This window comes from Vulpes lagopus, chromosome 6, assembly GCF_018345385.1.
Source record: "Vulpes lagopus strain Blue_001 chromosome 6, ASM1834538v1, whole genome shotgun sequence".
Classification (NCBI taxonomy): Eukaryota; Metazoa; Chordata; class Mammalia; order Carnivora; family Canidae; genus Vulpes; species Vulpes lagopus.
The window spans coordinates 117,664,158-117,688,061 of record NC_054829.1 but is presented as its reverse complement, the minus strand read 5'-3'; the positions used below and the strand labels follow the sequence as shown (position 1 = coordinate 117,688,061).

Genomic DNA, 23,904 nt, shown 5'->3' with positions numbered 1-23,904 from the left:
TTCAACACCTGATTATAGGCTTTGTGTTATATGATTTTAGCCAACTGGAGGCTAATGTCAGTGTTCTGAACACATTTACGGCAAGCTAGGCTAAGCTATGGTATTTGGTAGGTTAGGTATATTAAATGCATTTTTTACTTACCCTATTGTCAACTTATAATGGGTTTGTCTGTATCCTGTCATAAATTTAGAAAGATGTATACACAGAAATATACAAGTTAATATGTAATTTCACAGTGCTTAAGCTTTAATCAAACAATAACAAAATTGACACAAGTGTACTATCCTAGAGAATTAAATCATCTTTTGGTGAACAGCTAAACAATGCCATTGATGGATGTTGCCCCTCTTTTGCCTTATTTCTATGTTTTGGACAATTTTCTTACAGAGGGTAAGAAAAGTTTCCCAAAGAAGGTAATGTTTAAACTGAGATTAGAAGACAAATTAGTAGTTTGCTGTAACAAAAGGGCATGCTGGAAGCATTCCAAGCTGCGGGGAATGCATGCTCAAAGTCACAAAAGGAAAAGAAAATGGACTCATAAGTAAGCACAAATATAAGGATGCAAAAACTTGCAAAATGATGTTAGGCTAATTGAAGTCTGATCTCCCTGCCAGCTGTCTTGTCCCTTCCAGTTCATTCTCCAGACTGCAGCCAGTTGTGATCTTTCCAAAGAGCTCATTGCAAATTTGATCATTTTAGCCATCAGCTTACAAAACGCCAACGTGTCCCCTGTGTTTACTGAAGAAGATCCAGCTTCCATAGACTGATTCCTAAGTCCTTTATTTGGATCCTTCCTAACTATTTCTTCCTACCTCTCCACTTGAACCCAGTGGTACACCCTTGCTAAGTCATTTAGTTTCCTGCCACTGTGTCTCATTCCTCTCTTTTCTTCTGGAATATCTTTCTCACATTGCCTGCCTATATCAGAAATTCTCATCCTTGGTTGCACATTAAAATTATTTGAAAACTTAAGAAATACTGATGCCCAGATTATAACTCCAGATCAATGAAAATCAGAATTCCTGGGGACGGATTTCTATTACTGATTTTTGGAAAGTTGCCTAGATAATCTTAATGTGCAGCCTAGGTTAGAAGTTCATGATATCAAAGGGCAAAGCAGAAAAGTACTAGGTTATAAGAAATTCTCATCCCTCAAAGCTCTTCTTAAACATTGTATACTCCATGAGTGCTCCCTAACTCCCTGCTCCCACCCCTGCACAATTATTCCACTTTCAATACTACTAAAGCCCTTGTAACAGATCTCCTTGGAGTTTGTAATGATTTATATGTAAGTATACTTCAGTGACAAAGAATTAAAAACTCCATTATGTCAAAGAACATATGTATTTATTTTTTTAATTTCTATCAACTAGTACCATACCTTACATGTGGAAAGAATTATGTTAATGAAGAATGAACGAATATATTAGTGATAAACAAAAGGAGCCCTAAGCCAGTTTTTTAACTTTTCATTGAAAAAAAACAAAGGAGGAAAAGTTCATATATCATATGTGTACAGCTTGCCACATTTTCACAAATTAAAAACAACCACACAAGAGTCTCCATCACAAAATCTCCCCCTGCTCCCTTTCCAGGGCCTATTATAGTGACTATTCATCCCCAAAGTACCACTATCCTGACTTCTAACACCACAAACTGGTTTTACCTATTTTCCTACTTTCTAAAAGGCACCATCAGGTATGTATTCTTTTACACTGAATGTGAGACTCATCTTTATTGCTGCATATCCTGTAGACCATCCATTATTATTGCTATATGATAACCTATTAGTTGAATAACAGTAAAAGTATAAAAATGAAAAAAAAAACAGCAAAAGTTATTTATCCTTTCTCTATTGATGGACATTAGTTATTTTCTAATTTTTGCCTAGATGAATAGACTATAATGTCATTTTACCACATTATCTTGTGGTGATCATATGAATGCATATTTTCTGGGTAGACAGCTAGGAGTAGAATTACCAGATCATGAAATATGCATATGCTCACCTTTAAGAGATACTGCTAAGCAGTTTGTACCATATTTATTCTCCAACTTACAGCATATGAAGGACCCAATTCCCTCATCAACTCTTGATATTTTCCATCGTTTTCATTTAGCCATCTTGGTGGTATCACTTGTGGTTTGTTTGCATTTTCCTATACTTAATACAATAGAGCATCCTTTCTTCTGTTTACTGCATGTTTACATATTCTCTTTGGTACAACTTTTGCCCACTCTCTTATTGTGTTGCTGATTTTTCTTGCTAATTTGTGATATTTCCTTCGATATTACAAATATAAGTCCTTTGTCAGCTCCATGTACTAATGTGCTCTTTCAGTCTCTAATCATGTCTTTAGATAAGCAGTTCTTGCTTTTATTACTATACTCTAGTGCAGCAGCACCATTTTCTTCTGTATTATGGTATTTGACTCCTGTTTCAATTGTTTTATCTACTCCAAAGTCAGAAAGATATTCACCTATATTTTTCTCTAAGTGTTATTTTATCTTTTACATTTAATCTGCGTCTATCTGGAATTTATATATATATATATATATATATATATATATATATAGTATGTGATGCATTTTTTGTCAAATAGATATCCAATTAATGCAGTACCTTTTATCAAAAAAATCATATTTTCCCCACTGTGTTCCAGTGTTACCTTTGTCATAGACCATTTGCCTATATATGGGTGTGGGTTTATTTTTGGACTCTATTCCATTCCAGTGGCCTATTCTTATATCAGTATCATACTGTCTCAATTACTTATTATATCCTTACATCAGATGATATAAATGCTCTAGCTTTATTTCATTTCAAGTTTTTTACCCTAGCTATCCTTAGGCTTTTGTCTTTTCATGTAAATTTTAGGATTAGCTTATGAAATTTAACCTCTTTAAAGAACTTACTGAAATTTTTTGATAGTACATTGACTTTATAGATTAATTTGGGAAGAATTTAAGTATTAACAGTTTATTGGATCTTCTAATCTGTGGACATGTCATTTATGTAGACCTTCTTTGATTGTCCTCAATAATATTTTTAAGTTCTCAATGCGGAGATATTACATATCTTTTATCATATTTGTCCCTGCCGATAAGTTTGATAATACATGCAAAATGTTGTCTACTGGGAAAGCTCATTAAATACTCAGGGTCCACTGTATCAAAATTCCAGACTCCGAGAAGGAAAGCAGATGTTCAGAATAAACTACGTTATTTGCACAGTTTAGGCACAGTGGACAATTCTCATCAGTTAGGGTCATTGGATCCCTCCCGAAATTCAGATTCCCAGACAGCGGCTAAAAGACTGCCTCGCAAGTAGACCATTCTAGAGATAAGCATTCTCAGGTCTTCTGTGTTAACTCTTTTCTACATATGTCTTTTAAAATTTTATTTACTGTTTGGCTTTGGCTGGTACATAGGAGGACAATTGATTTTTACATATTGATATTATATCCAATGACCTTGCTAAAATGACTAACGATAGTGTATTTGCAAATTCTCCCAGAGTTTCTAAGGACAGACTCATGTGGCTATTGACTATCTTCTTAATAGAAATATTGAACTCCTTCCCCCAGGATGTAAATTAATATAGTGATTTCATCAAACTATAATTTTCTATTACTACATACAGTGTGAAATACAAAAAAACCTAAATATTTTCTCTTCTATACTTAGAAAAATGGAGAAGAAAGATATGTATAGACATTCACAAGTTCCAGAAAAACAAGCAGGCCTATTACAACATGGGATATTGGTATAAGAATATCATATATAATAATATATGGCATAGTGTAGTACAGTATATTATATAGTATAATATATATTATAATACAAATATACATACCCATTTAACATCCCTAATCAGAGACATTTGGGGAATAATCCTTTAGGTAGGGATATATGGTCTTTCTAATTTGGTTTGCAATTAGTGATAATATTATCTCAACCCAGAACAGGTTGGGAAGCTCTGCAAGAATGAGGAACCCTTTTTTTGCATATTCTCTTATTATTAATGCTTTTTACAATCACTTTATTCTTTGTGGCTCTTCCTTTACAAAACAGTTGACTTAATATATGTTAGCTCAGTCTCCTTTATTGTAAGTGTCATAACTTTAAGTTGCTTCAAGAAAATATTATTTTAAGGAAAATGGTATCTTGCACCCCACAAGCTCATAAACACAGAACCACTCTGATAAATCAATTCTTTTTATAAACTTTTGTTAGTCATCATCAGATTGTCTGCCTCCAGATTCCCCACTTGGGGAATCATTAAATTCTTGAGGCCGCTGCCTTTCTCCAGCTTACCATTCCAAGGCCTGCATTCTCCAGCCCTGAAACCAATCTGTCCACAATTGCAGAGGCAAGTTCCTGCCTCTGCAAGACCAACATGGTCTCTGCATGTAGACAGTATTCTTCACAATAACCAGACATGAAGAGCAGATGGAGCACCCGCTCTTCGGTTGAAGGCAAAAGGATCAGAAGAGGAAGAAGGAGGTCAGTCTCCAGATAAGTCAAGACTACAGAGCCTAGAAAATATAAGAGGTCTGGTCTGCCACTAGCTTATTGCAGTTTATTTTTTCCCCTCATTCTGCCTACCTAAGACCCTTAAACTCCTCACTTTTCACATATCTGGAGACTAATCCCATGTGAGAAACACTTAGAAAAACAAGTGTGACAGCTCTGCTTGAGGCCCAGAAAGAAGGCTCTTTCTAAAAGGGGCCCTTTGGTTGTTTTCCCAGGTAAGATGTTTAAGACTTGATCCCTGTTGCCTGAATTCCTTTCTCACCACACCCAAGGTCATTTTAATGAAAATTCCAAAGTCCAAGCCAAGAGGATAGAATTGCTCTTAATCCTTCAGCAGTGCCGTCATTTGATCCCTAGACCCGCTGGGGTGATTATTGTGTGTCTGCAGAGTACAGCTAAGTAGACAGAAGAAGGAAGTGGCCGCCACTGCAGGAGGCCAGTTTCCAACCCTTATTTCTGTGTTGGTGTGCTGTTGTTACTTCCCCAGTCCCAATGATCTCTTCGCCCTCCCATCAACCTTTCTCCCTATCCTCTCAAGATAATGTTGTCACAACTGTTCTTCACCTTTCAGAGAAGTTCACAAATTCATTGATATTTTTTAAATAGTATTCATTTCATTGTGAAAGTTGAATCAGAATGTAATTTATTTCCTAGTTTCCTCATGCTCAGAGGAGGCTTAGTTTGTGTGGAATGTGCAATTATACTTCTTGACATCCTTATATCTATGACTTAGCATTTCATTAGAATGTTGAAAAATCGTGTTGTTAAAGGAAATGGAAAATGAAAGAAACAACTTGGATGCTTTTTTTTTAATTTTTTTAATTTGTTTTCATTTTCTTTCTAACTTCCTGAGTGATGGGGGAATGAAAGGGCTGACGACCAAATGTCTGGGATGTTCTGGGACCTCGCTGTCCCCTGAGCCAGATATGCACACATTCTCCAGTGCTGCAAGGACTAATCAACAGTCTCAGTAGTTCCTAACTAATGACCAGACTGAGTGGCAGCCCCCAGCTTCCTGTCATGCTGAACTCTGGAAGCCACTGATTGTTGGCCTGGCCAACCTGCCGCCAGCCTCTAGCAAACCTGCCAAAGTCATCTGCTCTGGTATTTTCTTGCCTCTGTGATTAAAGGGGTAGATCCTTCCCTACAACTGGCTGAACAGAAGGGAGGCAGAGGAGTTCTGCTTCAGGACGTAAAACAGATTCCTTTCTTTCCAGGCCCTAGAGGCAAACACGTCTATGGAGTATTCCTCTCACAGAAGAAACTTGCTTCTATTAAAATACTCAGGTTTAAAAAGATTAGAAGTTTTAAGACATTATCACAAATAGTAATCTAAGTGAAGATACATTTGAAGACCGTTCATTATAAATAATGTCTTTCACTTGCTCATTTTTTCCCACCAAATACAAAAGTGCTACAGGAAGATGAAAGTGAAGCTGATTATTTTTCTTATAGGAATGATACCATATCGATTTATATTCCTTAATCTCTTTCTCCTTCCCTCCAACCCCTAGAACTTTCTCCCACAGGTACTGTGCAGCCATAATGGGAGACAAGGGGAGATGAGGTAGTAAGTGGCCATGACAGCCCTTCCAGCCTAGGAGCATGCAATGTCCCTACTATTCCTCATGACTCACTGTACCAAGAATCCTCCGGATTTTGACTTTCAAAAGGCACAATTAAACACAATAGGAGTTTACCTCAAGCTGCGATGGATGGTGTGTCTGAACTTCTTGATTTACTAAGAAATACCCTTAACTTCCTTAAGGGAAAATGAGAATTTTTCCATTTCATTCTAATTCTTTCAAGGAAAAAAAAAAGAAAGACAAGAAAGAGTAAAAGTAAAGCAATATCATTCAGAAGGCCTACCAGGAATACGAGAAGGTCACTGTCCCAGAAGACACTCTATAAAGTTCACTACCTGCCCCATTGCCTCGATCTGCATCCTCGCACGCACAAGGAACAATGAAGTCACTTCCATTATACCACTGCTACAGTTTTCAGACTTTTTCAAAAAAGCCAGAAGAATCCTCTCCATATAATGACACCATAAATAACCTCCTAAAAAAACCAGTAAAACATTTTAACATTCCTTGGCAGTTTTCAAATCTTATCTGGTCTCCCAAATACCCCCAAATCATACCCAAATATGATTTCGCTTTCCCCATTTTACCAGAGAGGCCGCTGAAGTTCATGAAGGTAAGGAAGACAAGAAAAAAGTAGAATCCAGAACCAGGGCTTCTGATTCTGAATCCACAGTCCTACATCTGTGAGCACTCACAGGCCATCTGGCCTTGGCTACACTGGACAATGATCTAGGCTTAGATTCCCTTAATGCAAAAAAGGGAGGGAAGGAGAAAGAAAAAAAGGAAGGCTGACCCCACTCATGTTTACAGTTTCTTGGTTTCCACAGTAAAATAAATCTGAGAACCTTCTCAGGATACTTCACTGGCCGTGGCCTCTTCTCAGGTTTCTCAAGAGTAATCAGTAATGACTTTTTAGTTTTTTTGTGTGTGTAAGCAAGAAGTCAATCGAAGTCAGCATAACCTTTGAGATGCCCATCAAATTGGCAGATTGGCATCAAATGGTCAGTCTGTTACCCTGCCCAAGATCCCTACAGATCTGCTGTGGCTTATCCCCTATGCACTACATCAATTTTCTGGTTCCCACTGAAATCTAGAATTCACTCTAACCTCTAGCAGCTATTATTTCCATTTTTCCAATGCAGATTCAGATATGAGCCACCGACCCCTCTCTTCAGTTCTTCTCCCTGCAGACACCACAGACACCACTCACTCAAAGATCCTCACAGGAGGATCTCTCTAGCAGAGTTGTGAAACTTCAGTTAAACAAAGGTGGAGGTCTCCCAACACTTTCAGTTAATAGCCATCACGACACACCCTCCCGTTAGAAGCACTCGGCCACCTTAGCCCACAGGTCATTCTGATCCCAGCTCTCTTGCTGTTCAGACCTTATGGCACCACCGTAGTCCAGGGAGGGGAACAGAGGGCTGGCCTTTTCATGGAAAGGGCACAAAAAGGAGTTTTCTAAATAAAAAGCCACCACTTCCAGTTAGCTAGTGTTCCCCTCGTTTGGGGGCAGATGTAGCAATAATTAGCTGTGTTTTTAAGTAGCATTTTCCCTTTGCTACACTGATGCCAACCAACATGAAGCAGAAAGAATGCTCAGCCCACAGCCCAGCTCTGCTTTTGCACCTGGAACTCAGCTTCCCTGTCTGAAGACAAGCAGCTCAGGAAAGAAAGGGTTCTTAACTTTGTCTATGAAGAGGAGTTCGCATTACTGCCCACCTGACTTGGGACTAGAGGAGAAGGATGCAGAGCTGGCCCTGGGCTGCAGGGCACAGCATCGCTGCTAAGAGCAAGGACAGGAGGGCAAGAGCTCGAGAATAGGAAGCTTGAGTGGCAGTATGTGTGCAAGACGAGCCCGATAACCTGGTCCTCTCCCAACTCTACATGACTCTTGGACATGTTGACCAGGGTCAAATTGCCTAACTTGGTCAGATCTCATTTTCCTCACACGTGTAAAAATGTCTAATTTCGGCCCCATCTATCTCACAGGGTTTACATGTGACTGAAATGAGGGAATGTGTGTGAAATCATATAAAATTCATATAAAATGTATCACATTTACTATCAGCTGGCAGTCACGCCCACTTCAGTGGCCAGCGACATCAAGGAGTCATCCAGTGTAAACAGTTCTTCCAGTATAGATTTTGTTAAATGGATCACAAATCCTGCTTACCAGGATTGCTTGATACCAATTTTATGTCAGTTTTCTAAAACATAAACATCTAAGAAAAGGCAGGTGATCCTGTACAATGGCTGTGGGGAAAATTTGATTGCAAATTTATTGGTGTTGAAATATTGGCACAGGAAGGCTGTGTCAGCATCATATTTCATATATATGTTTTTGTGAAACTCAAAAGGGGGTACTATTTGCAAGATTATAAAATTTATTGTAAGCCAAACTGTGGGAGGAGCCTCGGTGTCCATCGAAAGATGAATGGATAAAGAAGATGTGGTTTATGTATACAATGGAATATTCCTCAGCCGTTAGAAACGACAAATACCCACCATTTGCTTCAACGTGGATGGAACTGGAGGGTATTATGCTGAGTGAAGTAAGTCAATCGGAGAAGGACAAACATTATATGGTCTCATTCATTCAGGGAATATAAAAAATAATGAAAAGGAATAAAGGAGAAAGGAGAAAAAATGAGTGGGAAATATCAGAAAGAGAGACAGAACATGAAAGACTCCTAAGTCTGGGAAACAAACTAGGGGTGGTGGAAGGGGAGGAGGGCAGGGGGGTGTGGGTGACTGGGTGACAGGCACTGAGGAGGGCACTTGACGGGATGAGCACTGGGTGTTATTCTATATATTGGCAAATTGAACACCAATAAAAAATAAATTTATAAAAAAAGAGAAAATAAATAAATAAAATGTATTGTATTTTTATTATTATTTTGGTATTATTACCATTTTTATTTACATGCTCATTATTATTGTGATATATGGGTTATTTTCCTTGCTAGCCATTAACCTAGATACTCTTAAAGCCTCATCCTCTAAGATCAGAAGGTTTATGAGATATTAAAAAATTGTTGTAATTAATTGTATCAATTTGGGCAACCAGTTGCATCATTCAGAAGTTGTATAAATTAAATCCACAAATAACATAGTTTGGGGGGGAAAAAGAAATAGAAATTCAATCTTGAGCCCCGGGATTCGAGGGCCAAGAATAATGGGATTAAAGTTCAAACTTGCACTCAAATTGGGAAGATAAATATTCTCCACACAATAATTTGTTTTCTGGAGGTCCAAAGGAACATAAATATTTTGAATTACACACACCATATTGCATTTTAGCATTCTTTGATTTTCTTTTTGAGCAGAGACTATATGGATGCTTTACTAGAACTACAAAATTTCTACATGCTTATTTCTACAAAAGAAAGATAAAGAGAATAACCTCTACCGCCTGAGAGGTAACCACCCTGTAATCTCACGGACTGAAGCAAAGGCCCTCAAACACTTAGAACCAGCATCATTCAAAACTACCTGTGAAGGAAGTGGCTTAAGCCAGTCTCACTTCTTCCCTGTTGCCTTCAGGTGATTCTGGATTTGAGGACTTGCTCTATTGAAGGGGTGTCCAGTCAGACACCACCCTGACCCAGAGGATGGACACAGGACCCCTGCCCTGGCCCGAGTGTGCTGGGGGCACCCCCCAACCCCCTAAACCCCCTCCCCCACACACACACAGCCCCACTCTCACCCTCCCACCCCCTCTGCCACAAGCAGGGCCCTCTCACCCTCAAGGGCGCCCAACCTGCCCAGGGGCCGATGCTCCTTCTCTGAAGCCTGAACGCAGAGTGAACACAAATACTGCAAACCACTCAGCTCGGATTCGCTGCCCCAGCAGCTCCGAGCTCTGCTCCTGAAGTCGGCCCTGCATTCCAAGAAACCCCCAAAATTAGAGCCCTGATAAGATAACCAGGTAATTAATAGGACAATTTCCCCTTCCTGCTACGGGCAGTATTTCTTTTTTAATATAAATTTCTCATCATCTTAAGCAATAGCACATTCTCTTCCTGTAATCCTTAATAGCTTGGCCAAACGAAGCAGTACAAACATGTTATTCATATTTTTTGTGTCTTTTTCTTTCAGTTTGTAGATTACACAAAACAATCTTATAAATATATTCAGCCTTTTGGGGTTTTTTGAGTTTTCTTTGTTTTGATTTGCTTCACTCCCACAGCTGCCACCCCCTGCCTTTTTTTTTTTTTCCAGTACTGCTTCCATCTTCCAGATTTATAATCAGCTTTTTTTTTTCCAGGTCATATAAAGTGGACATTTTTCATAGTATCAAATATTAATTTACTACAGTGAATTTTTAGACAATTTTAGCTGCAGGATTTTTTTTTTAAGATTTTATTTATTTATTCATGAGACACAGAGAGAGAGAGAGAGGCAGAGACACAGGCAGAGGGAGAAGCAGGCTCCATGCAGGAAGCCTGATGTGGAACTCGATCCCAGGTCTCTAGGGTCACAGCCTAGGCTAAAGGCAGGGCTCAACTGCTGAGCCGCCTGGGGTGCCCCAGGGTTTTTGTTTTTTGTTTTTTGTTTTTCAGTAAAATTGTGTATGGACCTTGATATGCAAAAAAATTGATAGAAGCTTAGCTAGTATTAAAAAAACATGATGGTGATGGCTTATAACCCCACCTATGGGCCCTAACCCTGCCCCTTGACTCATAAACTGCTCAGGGAAGACAACGGAACATAAGTCAAAAAAAAAATCCACTTCTGTTGCATCATCTCTTATGAATATATGGCATTACATATATTGCTTACTATTCAATTAAAATATATTCTTATACATTTTTTAGTCTCTTTAGCTCTTACATAGCTGACCAGAAGGGAAATCATTAGATTCAGAATTCCATATTGGGCAAAACCATTAATGACTAACTAGCAAGGGTCAGGCATGATATAAAAACATTTATTTTTATAATTTGAGATTCCAAACATTGTCAAAGAATTCATGCATGCCAAACTGTTTTGTAATCATTGAAATAACAAGGTTTGAAAGCACTGAGAAGACAGAGCAATTTGAGATTATTTTGGTTTTATCTGATCAGGGAAATCCATCTTTCAATTACCTGTATGGCCACTCAAAGCATAACTATCCAATAAAATCGCTTCTCTCCAGCGGCAGCCTGGCCTTTATCCTGATCATAGCTCCATCTGAAAATAATGAGCATCGTACAGGACAACGGGTACCCTACAAGAACATCTTAGTTAAAGGGCCTATCTAATTGATTATGACCAAATTCCACTGGCACTCCAAATTGTAAAGATAGTGCCATATTCTAAATTGAATTTTCTGAAAGACTATCTGTACATTTCAACAGGCTAAGAATTCAGATTTCTGCCACAGTAGATGTCAGGGATTGATGCGAGTTGATGGAAAGAACGTGAAACCCTTGTGTTCTAGTAGACAATTAACTTGTGGTAGGAAGAATTTGCTGGGCTTCTTTACAGGATGACCAAACATGCTGCCCATGTTTTATGGGCAGAGTCTCTATCATTTGCTTCCCAAGAAAAACAACTGTGTGCGTATATGTGTGTACAGATGAATGTGTTAAATGATAAATCTCTTGTTCTTTCGAATCCTTTCTGCCCCTTTCATGAAAAAGAATTACATCAGGCCTCTGTTGGCATGTACTTCAACTTCTAATCAAACAAAACACATGTATGTATCTGGCATATTCATATCTACATCAGACTGTAAAAGTAAAAAAAAGGCTATCTATCATCTGCACATTTGATTTCGAGCACAACAGCAACAAGAGGTATTCGGTGGGCTGTCAAACAAAAAAAAATCCATGACAGACCAGGGATATGCTATAAGAAAATGGAAGAGGGGTTAAGAAATCAAGGGAGAAAATTAGACGATAGGAATGAGAAAAGAAAAAAGAAATGAAAGCAGATAAAAGTTTAGAAAGCAAGAAAAAGGTCAAAATGTTCTTTAGAAGCAAAGACTTGAGGGATCCCTGGGTGGCGCAGCGGTTTGGCGCTTGTCTTTGGCCCAGGGCGCGATCCTGGAGACCCGGGATCGAATCCCACATCAGGCTCCCGGTGCATGGAGCCTGCTTCTCCCTCTGCCTGTGTCTCTGCCTCTCTCTCTCTCTGTGACTATCATAAATAAATAAAAATTAAAAAAAAAAAAATTTAGAAGCAAAGACTTGAGTGGAAGTGCAAAGTATGGACACTGAGGTTGATTATGGAAAAACTGCTTCACCTTTGTCCCAATTTCTTCTTCTATAAAATGTATCCCATGTATTTACCCCTATTCCCAGGGGTAAATGAGGAAATGCAGGTACAGCAATTAGCAAGACAGTCAGCGAAGTAAATGTTCAATCCATGTTTGCTAACATGAGTTAGTGTAACAGGAAGGTACTGTAATTATTTGTATTGTTTATAGAACTTACTTTACTATTTTAACATAATTTCATCTTTCTAAATATCAGTTATTCTAAGTATCAAATTTTGCCATTCTTCCTTTTTAAAAAAATGTTAAAACTGGTCATAAGGTTTATGTTTAACACTGGTCATAAGGTTAATATTCTAAAATAAGGAATACCGGGAAGAAATTAGTAACAGTCAAACCAGTTCATAAAGTATAATAGTGATCTTCAGCCAAACTCTTTAAAACAAATTTTTCTTGCATAAATAAAGCTGAGATCAATTTCTTATGTTTTTCATCCCCTGCCCAAACATGGTTTGGATATCCCAGAATTCTAGGAAAACTCTAAGTCTTTCCACAAAGTTTGCTCTCTTCCCCAACTCCACTTCTTCTCTTTCCTCCTTTTTATATCCCAAAAATCATTCACAAAATTAAAAATCCCATTGTGAACAGTATTCATCTTAAAAGGGACAATCTAATCATTTTTTCAGAGTAGTTACCATCTTTCAATTGAAACATCTGTATTCTGACCTGATTTTTTTTTTTTTAGTAACAGTGAGCTCTGAGGACAGAAGCTACATTTTCTTCTTTTATATCCATCACAGTAACCATCTTAAACCTGTCCATGGAGCAGAAAATCAATTAATATGAATTATTGAATAATATATTTACTAAAGAGAAGAGGAGGAGAAGCAGAGGTTAATTTCAAAGGTCATCCAATTTCAGATTCCTAATGAAAATTCAGTCTTTTGGGCTTCACCTTTTTCCCTATGATTGAAATGCCAAGTACAAGCCGAACAGTCTGTTAACAATCTGAAAAGAAAATATATTACCATGATTGTCCAGGGAAACTGGAAGCGATTTTCTCTTGGGTTGGAGGTTTAAGCAAACAGGAAGCCCTGTTTAGGATTTGTCTTCATCATCTTTCATCACAAGTCAGCCTGGCTTCCTGATAAAGAAATGTGGAACTGCTTTCAGATACTCAACCACATCGGACAGAAATGCCAACTCAACCATCTCCAACTTTAAATTCAAAGTTGCGATTTCTAAACACCCCATTGCCATCAGACCACAGCTTTCGAAGTAAAATTTTGCCTCTTAATCTCTATGAGCAGTGGGCAGAAAATGAGTCTTTGTTGGTATCTAACCTCACAGCTAAGGGATCTCATTTTATTTCTACCACTGAACGTCAAGACTATGAGAAATAAGCCATGTAATAGAGAATAATAACTAATAATCACAGACCCCTGAAGGTGTTTTCTTCTTAGCATTAATAAGATAGTTTTCTATAGCTACTTGAAAAACTATTATTTATGAAATGAAACTTTAAAGACTTCCTATCAAAATCTTATAGTAATTTCCAGATGGAAAGTGCATAGTACCCCACAATTTGTCTCTAATCTGTATTTCTTTTACAACCTCAAATTTCATGAAACTATTTAAGTTAAACTTGCTAACATAATAAACACATCAGTTTTCAGTGAAAACTAAAACTTGAGCATTTTAAATTCAAATAAATGATTTTCTACAAAGAGTTCAAGATGAATTGATAATTTTACATGAAGAAGCTAATGCTAGAAAGTTGAGCCTGGAGTTCCAGTAGATACAAACTACAAAATGACTAGTATTTCATCTAATATAAAGTATAAATAAATAAATAAATAAATAAAGCAAAATCAGAACTCCTGACACTCTAAAAATTATATTGACTTATCATTTCACACAATAGATTTTTATCTACTAGAGCTAAATATACCTATCATCTCACTTGATGTATCTGTAAAATCTATTGTCAGTAATATTTCCAAATATAATTTATTCTAAGGTTCCATTTTCTTTTTTTTTTTTTTTTTTTTTTTTAATTTTTATTTATTTATGATAGTCACAGAGAGATAGAGAGAGAGGCAGAGACACAGGCAGAGGGAGAAGCAGGCTCCATGCACCGGGAGCCCGACGTGGGATTCGATCCCGGGTCTCCAGGATCGCGCCCTGGGCCAAAGGCAGGCGCTAAACCGCTGCGCCACCCAGGGATCCCAGGTTCCATTTTCATAGTATTTTTGAAAACTTTAAATTAATATAAGAAAGGAAGAGGTCATTGTAATGCAGAGAGAAAATCCAAGAGCAGATTCATCAAATATGATTGGTATCAGACTTAATAAGCATCTGTGATTTAAATATATCCCAAATTTAATTCTAGAAGTCACTGATTAATGTTGAAGCCAAGAAGAAGACAATGTAGGCAACTACCACATCACAAACATTCCAGATGTTTCGTGAGCCCAGTTTGCCCCCCACTTATCAGCCTATGACAACCACCATTCAGTCTTTCCTACTACCTTTCAAAATTGCATTTTCAATATTCATTTTTAAAAAACAAGAGGCAAAGTAGAAAGAGGAAAGTAAACTTGAACAAAGACATATAGTTTGTTTTCTGTCCAAGAAAATAAAATGTGCTCTTGTTGAAAAACATATGAATGAATTTCCTTAGAATGATGCAACCCCTCCAAAAAACTCACAGGAGTCATCACCATGGGTGGTAGGATGCTGAGTTTCTCACAGGAAGCGGCTCAGGTAATTGCTTGTTTGTTTTGTAGTGAGAGGCATCCTATTACGTGCCTACGGGTTTCTTCTATGAGAAAATCTGCCACATGGCCCATTTTGTTTCAGGCATTTCATAGGCATTTGTCTCATGTGTTTAGAAAGTCCATCATCTTAATAAGTGATCTGTAGAACAAATGACTAAATGGGAAATACATGCTGTTGGCAAACAAGCTATATTACAACATAAGAAAAAAGTCTACAAATAATGTAAAGCTATGAATCCCAAGTTAGAAAACACAGTCACTTCTGGAATAAGACCACAGATCGGAGAAGGGTTAGATTATCCGGCTGGTTAAGTTGTCTGGAAGGAATTCCAATGCTGAGGCCATTATTAGGCAAGCCCCATGAAAGGAAGTAAGAATTACTTCATCACTGTCTCTGTGGATCCCGGTGAGGTCAGTTTAAGAGTTCTACAAATAACTCTAGCTTGCGTACACTGCACCACACACCATGCTCCATGGTGGGGATACAGAATTGAATACTATCTGGCCCTTGCTGTCATGGAATTTAATTCAGCAGAGAAAACAGACCCATAAACAGATCATTCCAAATTAAGAAAGGACATAATGACAGAGCTATTCACAGCGTGCAATGGCATCCGAGGGAAAGAGGGCATTTGGTACCATATGAAGAATGGAAAGGCTGTCCTGGAAGGCTTCCCAGCAGAGACAGTCCCTGGCCTGAGCTTTGAAAGATGGGTTGGAGTCTTACAGTCAGCCGGGTGAAGATGGGCAAAGGAACATTCCAAATTACAAAAGGGTGTGAACAAAGACACATGTGTCTTTGCAACTGCAAGCCATTTAGTATTACCAGGATATAAATTTTAAATTATATGAGGGTATACATTTTAAAAGCTAAAGTCAAAGAGGCTATATGGGCTCAGCCTCCGAAAACACGTGCACCCTGTTGGGAGCTTGGATGCTATCCAATGAGTACTGGGAAGTACCTAGAAAGCAAAATTTCTCCAGTCCCTTCACTGTTCCTCTCTTGTCACCAGCATACAAGACAGTTGTGAATCTATTGCTTCGGAAAACACTGGGGAAGTGGAGGCGGGGGGGTGGGGGCGCACTGAGGAGAAGTATCAACTTGTTCTTTCTCTTTCTGCTGCCATATTTGAATAAATGTTAACTCTGCTCTTTTATCAGCCTCATTGGATTGAACATAGGATATCTGGGATACAGAATAGAAAGCTAATGAGTGTCACATAGAAGCAATATTAGAAGAAAATGCATTCTAATACAGGGCAAGGGGGAATATACAGGTAGGTAGAAACCAGAGAGAGAAGATTCTGCAGGAGCAAAGAAGCAGGTACATGTAGGGGTATACATGAAATTTGCAAAGGCAAGGTAATGAATATCCAGAAACACATACAGCAACACAGGAATCATTGAAAGAGGAATCATTGTAACAATATCTAGGTGTATTTCACATGTAAAATATTGTTTTCATGCTTAAATAAGTGATTTCCATACATATGGTAGGAAGCATAATAATACTGAGTTCTATTCAAAAAATTTCTCCTGGGAACCAGTCCCATTATTTTATAAGGTATGTTCATGTATATAAAATAAATTAACCAAAAGAGGAAAAACAAATACATTGGGAAAAGTTAAGTGAAAGAATTGACCTGAGAAGAAGAAAAACATAAAAAGTAAGGCTGAACAAAGGAGAAGAAATACAAAGTCCAGCTGTAATATTCAACAACCTTCAGTGAATGCTTACAATGTTCTACTCTAGGTACCATCTGAAGGGCCTTAATGCTATCTCATTCAATCCTACAATAGCCCTACTATTGTTTTGCCCATTTTACAAATAAGGAAACTGAGGCTCACTGAGGTTGAATAACAGAACTGCTATACTGAAGCCACGCCGGTAATAAATGGCACAACAGGAATTGGAATCCAGGGGGTCAGAATCCAGCCCCCCTGAGTGAGAAGATCAAGATTACTCAAGAGAACAACTCTGAATTGAAACCATGCTTTAAGTGAAGCAATCTGACACACACACCCCTCAACAAAAAAAACAAAAAGGCTTCCCTGAAAACAAATATCATGGAAAAAAGAAAGAAAATTGATTTTAATTCTCCTGAAATGTCTATGTTAAAAACATTGAAATCTGTGCTGTTTTCCAACATGTTGCAAGGGTAGTAAGTACCATTGGCTATGAGGCCTAAATAACTTGTTACTAATAACAAAGCATCTTGGTTTATAAAGGAAAATTCTGTTATAGGAAAAAATAACTTTGCACATCTAGAAGGAAGCTACAATCAACATATGTTACTTTATGTGCATACACATGTCCTTACATCTAAAGAAAAAAAATAATAATGACATGCATGAAAGGCTTGGCTGCAAAAGAAAAGAATTTGCCTAAAGTCATGACGGAGCAAGTGGCAAAATCACTTTGGAAAATGTCCCTTGTTAGCAAAGTAAATTTCTACTTAGCTGTATCTTTTAATTAGTTAAATAAAGAAAGCAACCAATTACTCTGACCAGAAGTTTGTTTATTCAACACTTTATATTCAGAGCTAATAACCTCTACAGCTTCATGGTTCTGAATGTTTATTCATATTTGGGCAGAGTTAATCTGTCTGATTTCTCTATGGAAGGACACTGTTCTGAATATTGTTATATTATACAAACTACAGTTTAATTAAACAATGGAATAATGTTGGGTTTAAAAAGACCAGTATATGTAATTATTTTTATACCTCTAATTTCTATATTAATATAATTAATAAACAACACCTTTATTATCATTATTTAGTACTTATTGGTGGCTAATATCATCATTAAGTAATTAATGAACACTTCCACTCCAAATATTTTAAAATTCATTTATTCAGCACATCTTTATCAAATGCTTATTAGGTACAAAGAACTATAAAGGATATTTTCATGATAAACAAGGCACTGAACTAGAAATCAAGAACCAAAAAAAAAAAGAAAGAAAGAAATCAAGAACCTTAATAGTAGTCAACACGTCTTTTTATCTACTAACTCCCATAATTAAAACATAAATATTTAGATAAATCAGCAGGCTGATCTTTCAGAATACGTCTAAGCAAAGTTTGTCTCAGAAGGGACAACCTTTGTTCTGTTTTCAGTATATCTTAACCATATTAAGAAATCCAACCCACATAATAAGATTTCTATTTCTAAGACAGGAATGAATGCCTGATATTTTTAGTTTATATTTCTAAATGCAGCTAAGTTCTAAGTGTCCCTGTGGAGGAGAGAAAACCCACAACAGAAATCATTTGCTTTTTTTAATTTAAAATGTTACATCTTCAAGTCATACTTTCCACAATGAAAACATGTCCACTTGTTGACATGCTCTACTCTAGCTGAAATGACATAATCATTTCAACCCCCTGAATTTAAAATTGAAATGTCTTTTCCTTCTTTCAGAAAAGAAAGAACTACCCTATGATTAAATCTTCCCACAATTTCTTTTAAAGTACTTGAACTTAAAAAAAGAAAGAAAGAAAGAGAAAGAAAAGAAAAAGAAGAGAAAGTTCTCCTCTATTTTTATCAGAAATTACTCTTCCCACACAGACACTGTGGCTAGCTCAATGAGTGGTTGGCAAGTTGAGTTATTTACAACAGTAGACTTCTCCTCCCTCCAATCCCCCACTCTTTCCAGGAGTACAAGTGGACAGCTGCCTTTGAGGATTTCCTATCTTGTTCCCCTGGCCCTTCCAAACACTCATTTCTTTCCTCTATCCAGCTGTGGCTTCCCTCAAATTGCTGAACTGCACAGAATGTCCTCTTAACCCCACATTAGTTGCCATAGGAAATTGAGTCTTTAGATGATACAATGTCTAAACCATATCACCTACTCAATTCTTTTCAAACAAGAACATCTCTGAATTGCTTTTGAGGTCATTATTTGTTCATCTACACAGGCTTTATTAGTCCACTGCCATTATTAAATTATATATTCACCCAATACTTACTGAGCACCTATATAATGCAAGTTAACTTTACTAGGCCCTGCAGGAAAAAATTTAATGTAATGACAGACGCTGTGACTGTCCTCTCAGAACTCATGGTTACAGGCTGATGCAAGCCTACATAGATCTACTACAGGAAACACTACTAAAGTACTAGAACAGAAGAAAAACAAAAAGCAGAGGGAATGAGAGGGTCAGGGAGAGTAGGAGTTGTTGACATTGCCAGGGAAAGACTTCATTGATATTTTGAGATCCAGCTAACTGAAAGATCAAAAAGCACAAAAAAGACTGAAATAAAGAGGGACTACAATTCCAGACAACTAAAATACAAATTGGCGTTCTTTTTTGGAATAAGGATCTGACTAACAATATCTAAGTGTTTATAGCTCTAGGAAAGATCACTGAAAATTACAATAAAAATTCATATGAATCAAGTTTTAAACCATATTCACTCAAAGGCATCAAGTATGTTCCCCCAGGACCTCAATGAGACTGGAGCTTTTCTCTAGCTTATTTCCATTCTACTTGCAACAATCTACACTAATTGGTGCCACTCTCCCTTCAGACAAAGCTCCTTTGGTGGTCTGAATGGCTCAGGTTTAATGAAGCCACAACCAGGCCTTCACCATAATCTTACAAAGCTCTGCACATTCAACCTCATTCAACAAACATTTGCTGGGCATGCACAACAGGCAAGGCTCTGGGCTAAAAAAATAAAGAAAGATGAACAAAATACAGTCCTTACAGTTAAGACGCTCACAGCTGGAGAGTCTACCTGTAAACAGTTACCTGAAACAAAATGGGAGAGGCATTGAAAGAGTAAGGAAAGGACCTGGACAAACAAAGGAGGAGCATTTAAATGGAGGAGCAAAAAAGAAATATTTCCGAGAGACCTCACAGGAAGGTGACCTCTGAGGAGCAGCTACAAGTATGCTTGCCCTTTTCTTACAGAACAGTAACCAAATTTCTAAGAATGAAGGCAAGAACCAATAAAGGGTCAAAGGTCAAAGGTCAAATTAAAATAATTAAATATGCTCTATAAAGGGATTTATACTTTATTCTCTAGGCATTAGGAAGAATCTTAAGCTATTGAAGAATTTTTTTAAGATTTTATTTATTTATTCATGAGAGACACACAGAGAGAAGCAGGGACATAGGCAGAGGGAGAATCAGGTTCACAGCAGGGAGCCCAATGCAGGACTAGATCCCAGGACCCCCGGGATCATGACCCAAGCCAAAGGCAGATACTCAACCACTGAGCAACCCAGGTGTCCTGAAGAATTTTAAATAAAAATAATTTTAAACAAATCAAAATAAAACGAATGCATATTTGTTATCTATATCTAATACTAATGTTATAAGGTTACAATTAATGTGTAATTACATATATATGTAATAACTCTGGCAAAGTGATGCAAGATAGATGGGAGAAATAAAACTAAAAGCAGGAAGATGAATTAAGAAACTATTCCAGAAGTTCAAGTAAGAGATGAGGATTTGAACTTAATGAAAATGGGAATTGAGAGAAGGGAACAGAAAAAGGCTTCAAATGTATAACTGGTAAATCTTGATTTCCAACTACATATGTAAGGCTGAGAAACTAAAAATCTAGGAAGATCTCCAGGTTTCTGACTTGCAGAAAGGGTGGGTGCAGAATTACCAGTAAGGTATATCGAGCATCATAGAAGTAGAACTGTTTGGGATAGAAGAAAATAAGTTGGTTGAAGCTTGTTAACTATGAGGTACTCATGGGTCATTTAAAAGGATTCATCCAGAAGATACTGGAAAAATTTATGACAACACCCTGCTTCCCATTCAAAGGTACATGGAGGAAATGGAGGAAAGAATCCAGACTGATTATGTCTTGGACTAAAAATAAACATTCAACATAAAAGTAGCCAGAGAATTAAAAAATACTTGGAGATTAAACAACACATTTCTAAACAACATGAATCAAAGAAGAAATCTCAAGAGAAGTTTTAAACTAAATAAAAATGAAAATACAACATAGTAAAAGTTGTGGGATACAGTGAAAACAGTGCTTATAGAGAAGCTGAAGAACAGTAGAAAGATCTAAAATCAATACACCAAACTTCCACTTTAGAAAACTAGGAAAAGAAAGTAAAACTAAATCCAAAGTAGATGAAATCATAAAAATTAGAACAGAAATCAATGGAATTGAAAACAGGAAATAGAGAAAATCAATGAGACCAAAAGTTGGTTCTTTGAAAAGATCAATAAAATTGATAAGCCTCTAGTCAGTAAAACTAAAAAAAAAGGAGAGAAAACCGAAATTACTGATAACAGAAATGAAAAAGGGGACATCACTACAGGTCTCATGGATATTAAAAGAATAACAGAACAGTCTGAACAACCCTATCCCCATAAATCTGAAAGCCTAGATAAAATGGATCATCCTTGAAAGACACAATCTGACAAAACTCACATAAGAGATAGACAATCAAAAGATGTCTCTATCTTTTAAAGAAATTGAATCAATAATTAATAACTTTCAAAAGAAGGGTACCTGGGTGGCTCAGTCGGAGAAGTGTCTGCTTTTGGCTTAGGTCATGATCTCAGGGTCCTGGAATCGAGCCCCAAATTGGCCTCTCTGTTTAGCAGGTAGCCTGCTTCTCCCTCTCCCTCTCCCTGCCACTCTGCCTACTTGTCCTCTCTGTGTGTGTCAGATAAATAAAAAATCTTTAAAAAAATAAATAACATTCAAAAGAGAAAGTACCAGGCCCAGATGGGGTCACTGGTGAATTCTACCAAATAGTTAAGGAAGAAATTACACAAATTCTCTACAATCCCTTCTAGAAATTAAAAGCAAAGAGAATACTTCTAATTCATTCAATGAGGCCATCGTTGCCCTAATACCAAAAAAAAAAAAAAAAAAAATGACATTACATGAAAACTACACACCAATATCTCTTATGAACATAGATGCAAAATCCTCAACAAAATATTAGCAAATAGAATCCAAGAGTGGGAGACGTCTGGGTAGCTCAGTGGTTGAGTATCTGCCTTCGATTCAGGGTGTGATCCCAGGATCTTGGGATCGAGTCCAGCATCAGGCTACCCGCAGCAAGCCTGCATTTCCCTCTGCCTATGTCCCTGCTTCTGTATGTCTGTCTCTTATGAATAAATAAATAAAATCTTTTAAAAAAATCCAAGAAAAGATGTGGTCTATGTATACAATGGAATATTACTCAGCCATTAGAAACAACAAATACCCACCATTTGCTTTGACGTGGATGTAATTGGAGGGGATTATGCTGAGTGAAATAAGTCAATCAGAGGACAAACATTATATGGTCTCATTCATTTGGGGAATATAAAAAATAGTGAAAGGGAATAAAGGGGAAAGGAGAAAAAATGAGTGGGAAATATCAGAAAGGGAGACAGAACATGAGAGACTCCTAACTCTGGGAAACGAACAAGGGGTGGTGGAAAGAGAGGTGGGCGGGGTGTGGGGGTGACTGGGTGATGGGCACTGAGCGGCGCACTTGATGGGATGAGCACTGGGTGTTATGCTATATGTTGGCAAATTGAACTCCAATAAAAAAATAAAAATAAATTTTAAAAAAATCCAAGAATGTACAAAAAGAATTATATACTATGATTAAGTGGGATTCACCCCAGGTATGCAACATTGATTCAGCATTCAAAAATCAAGTAATGGAATTCATGATATCAACAGGCTTAATATGAAAAATCACATAAACATATCTATAGAAGCAGAAAAGCATGTGACAAAAAGCAGCACTCACTCATAAAACTCTCAGTGAACTAGAAACAGAAGGACACATCCTCAAGTTGATATAAAGAACATGTACATCTCAGCTAACATGATATTTAATGGAGAGAAACTAGAAGCTTTCCCACTATGATCAGGAACAAGGCAAAGATATCCCCTCTTGCCACTCCTTTTTATTATCATGGGGAAGTCTAGATAATGCAATACAACAAGAAGAGGATTAAAGGTATACTGATTAGGAAAGAAGAAAACGCTCTCTGTTATCAGATGATATGACTGTGTATGTAGAAAGTTTTTAAAAATTCGCAAAAATCTACTGGGACTAATAAGCCACCATAGCAAGGTTGCAGAATACAAAGTTAATATAGTAAAGCCAATCATTTTCTTATATACTTGTGTAAACAATATTTGAAATTTAAGACAAAATACTATTTCCCTGGGATGCCTGGGTGGCTCAGCGGTTGAGCATCTGCCTTTGGCTCAGGACATGATCCTGGGGTCCAGGGATCAAGTCCCACATCAGGTTTCCTGAGAGGAACTTGCTTCTCCCTCTGCCTATGTCTCTGCCTCTGTGTGTGTGTGTCTCTCATGAATAAATAAATATAATCTTTAAAGAAAAATACCATTTACCCAAAAGAAATAAAGCACTTAGGTATAAACCTAACAAAAGATGGACAAGATCTAAACACTTAAAGATTAGAAAGTATTGTATTGCCCTATTTATGTGGTTTTATGCTACATTGAGAACCTTTTTAAAAGTTATAACAATCATGTAGCAGAGCATTTTCTTCAGGGTTTTAGTCCACATAATGAAGCGATTCGTTCATGTGCATTAATTAAATGGATTCAGTGCTCAAGGTATACAAAGGACTATGCTGGGAACTGAGGATAAAAAGACCAATAAAAGACAGTTCTGACTTTATTTAATTGGGGTATTGAAGAGGGAAAAGGAGAGAAGTCTAAGAGGAGAAAAGTGTAGAGTGGGATCTGGTTAATAATACCCTGGTTTGACCTATTTTATATTTTTCATTTCTTCTAGGGGTGAGGTATAAGAAAAGTCACCTAAGC

At 37.3% G+C, this 23,904-nt stretch overlaps 1 long non-coding RNA gene across 6 annotated transcripts in view; it reads right to left on the bottom strand.

Moving 5' to 3' along the window:
• Positions 1-23,904, bottom strand: part of LOC121493239 — a 214,213-nt gene that overhangs the window by 105,982 nt on the left and 84,327 nt on the right. For all 6 annotated transcript variants that reach the window (XR_005988427.1, XR_005988424.1, XR_005988423.1 and 3 more), the window contains one exon: positions 13,357-13,472. This is a non-coding gene — a long non-coding RNA (uncharacterized LOC121493239). The remainder of the gene's footprint in view (positions 1-13,356; positions 13,473-23,904) is intronic.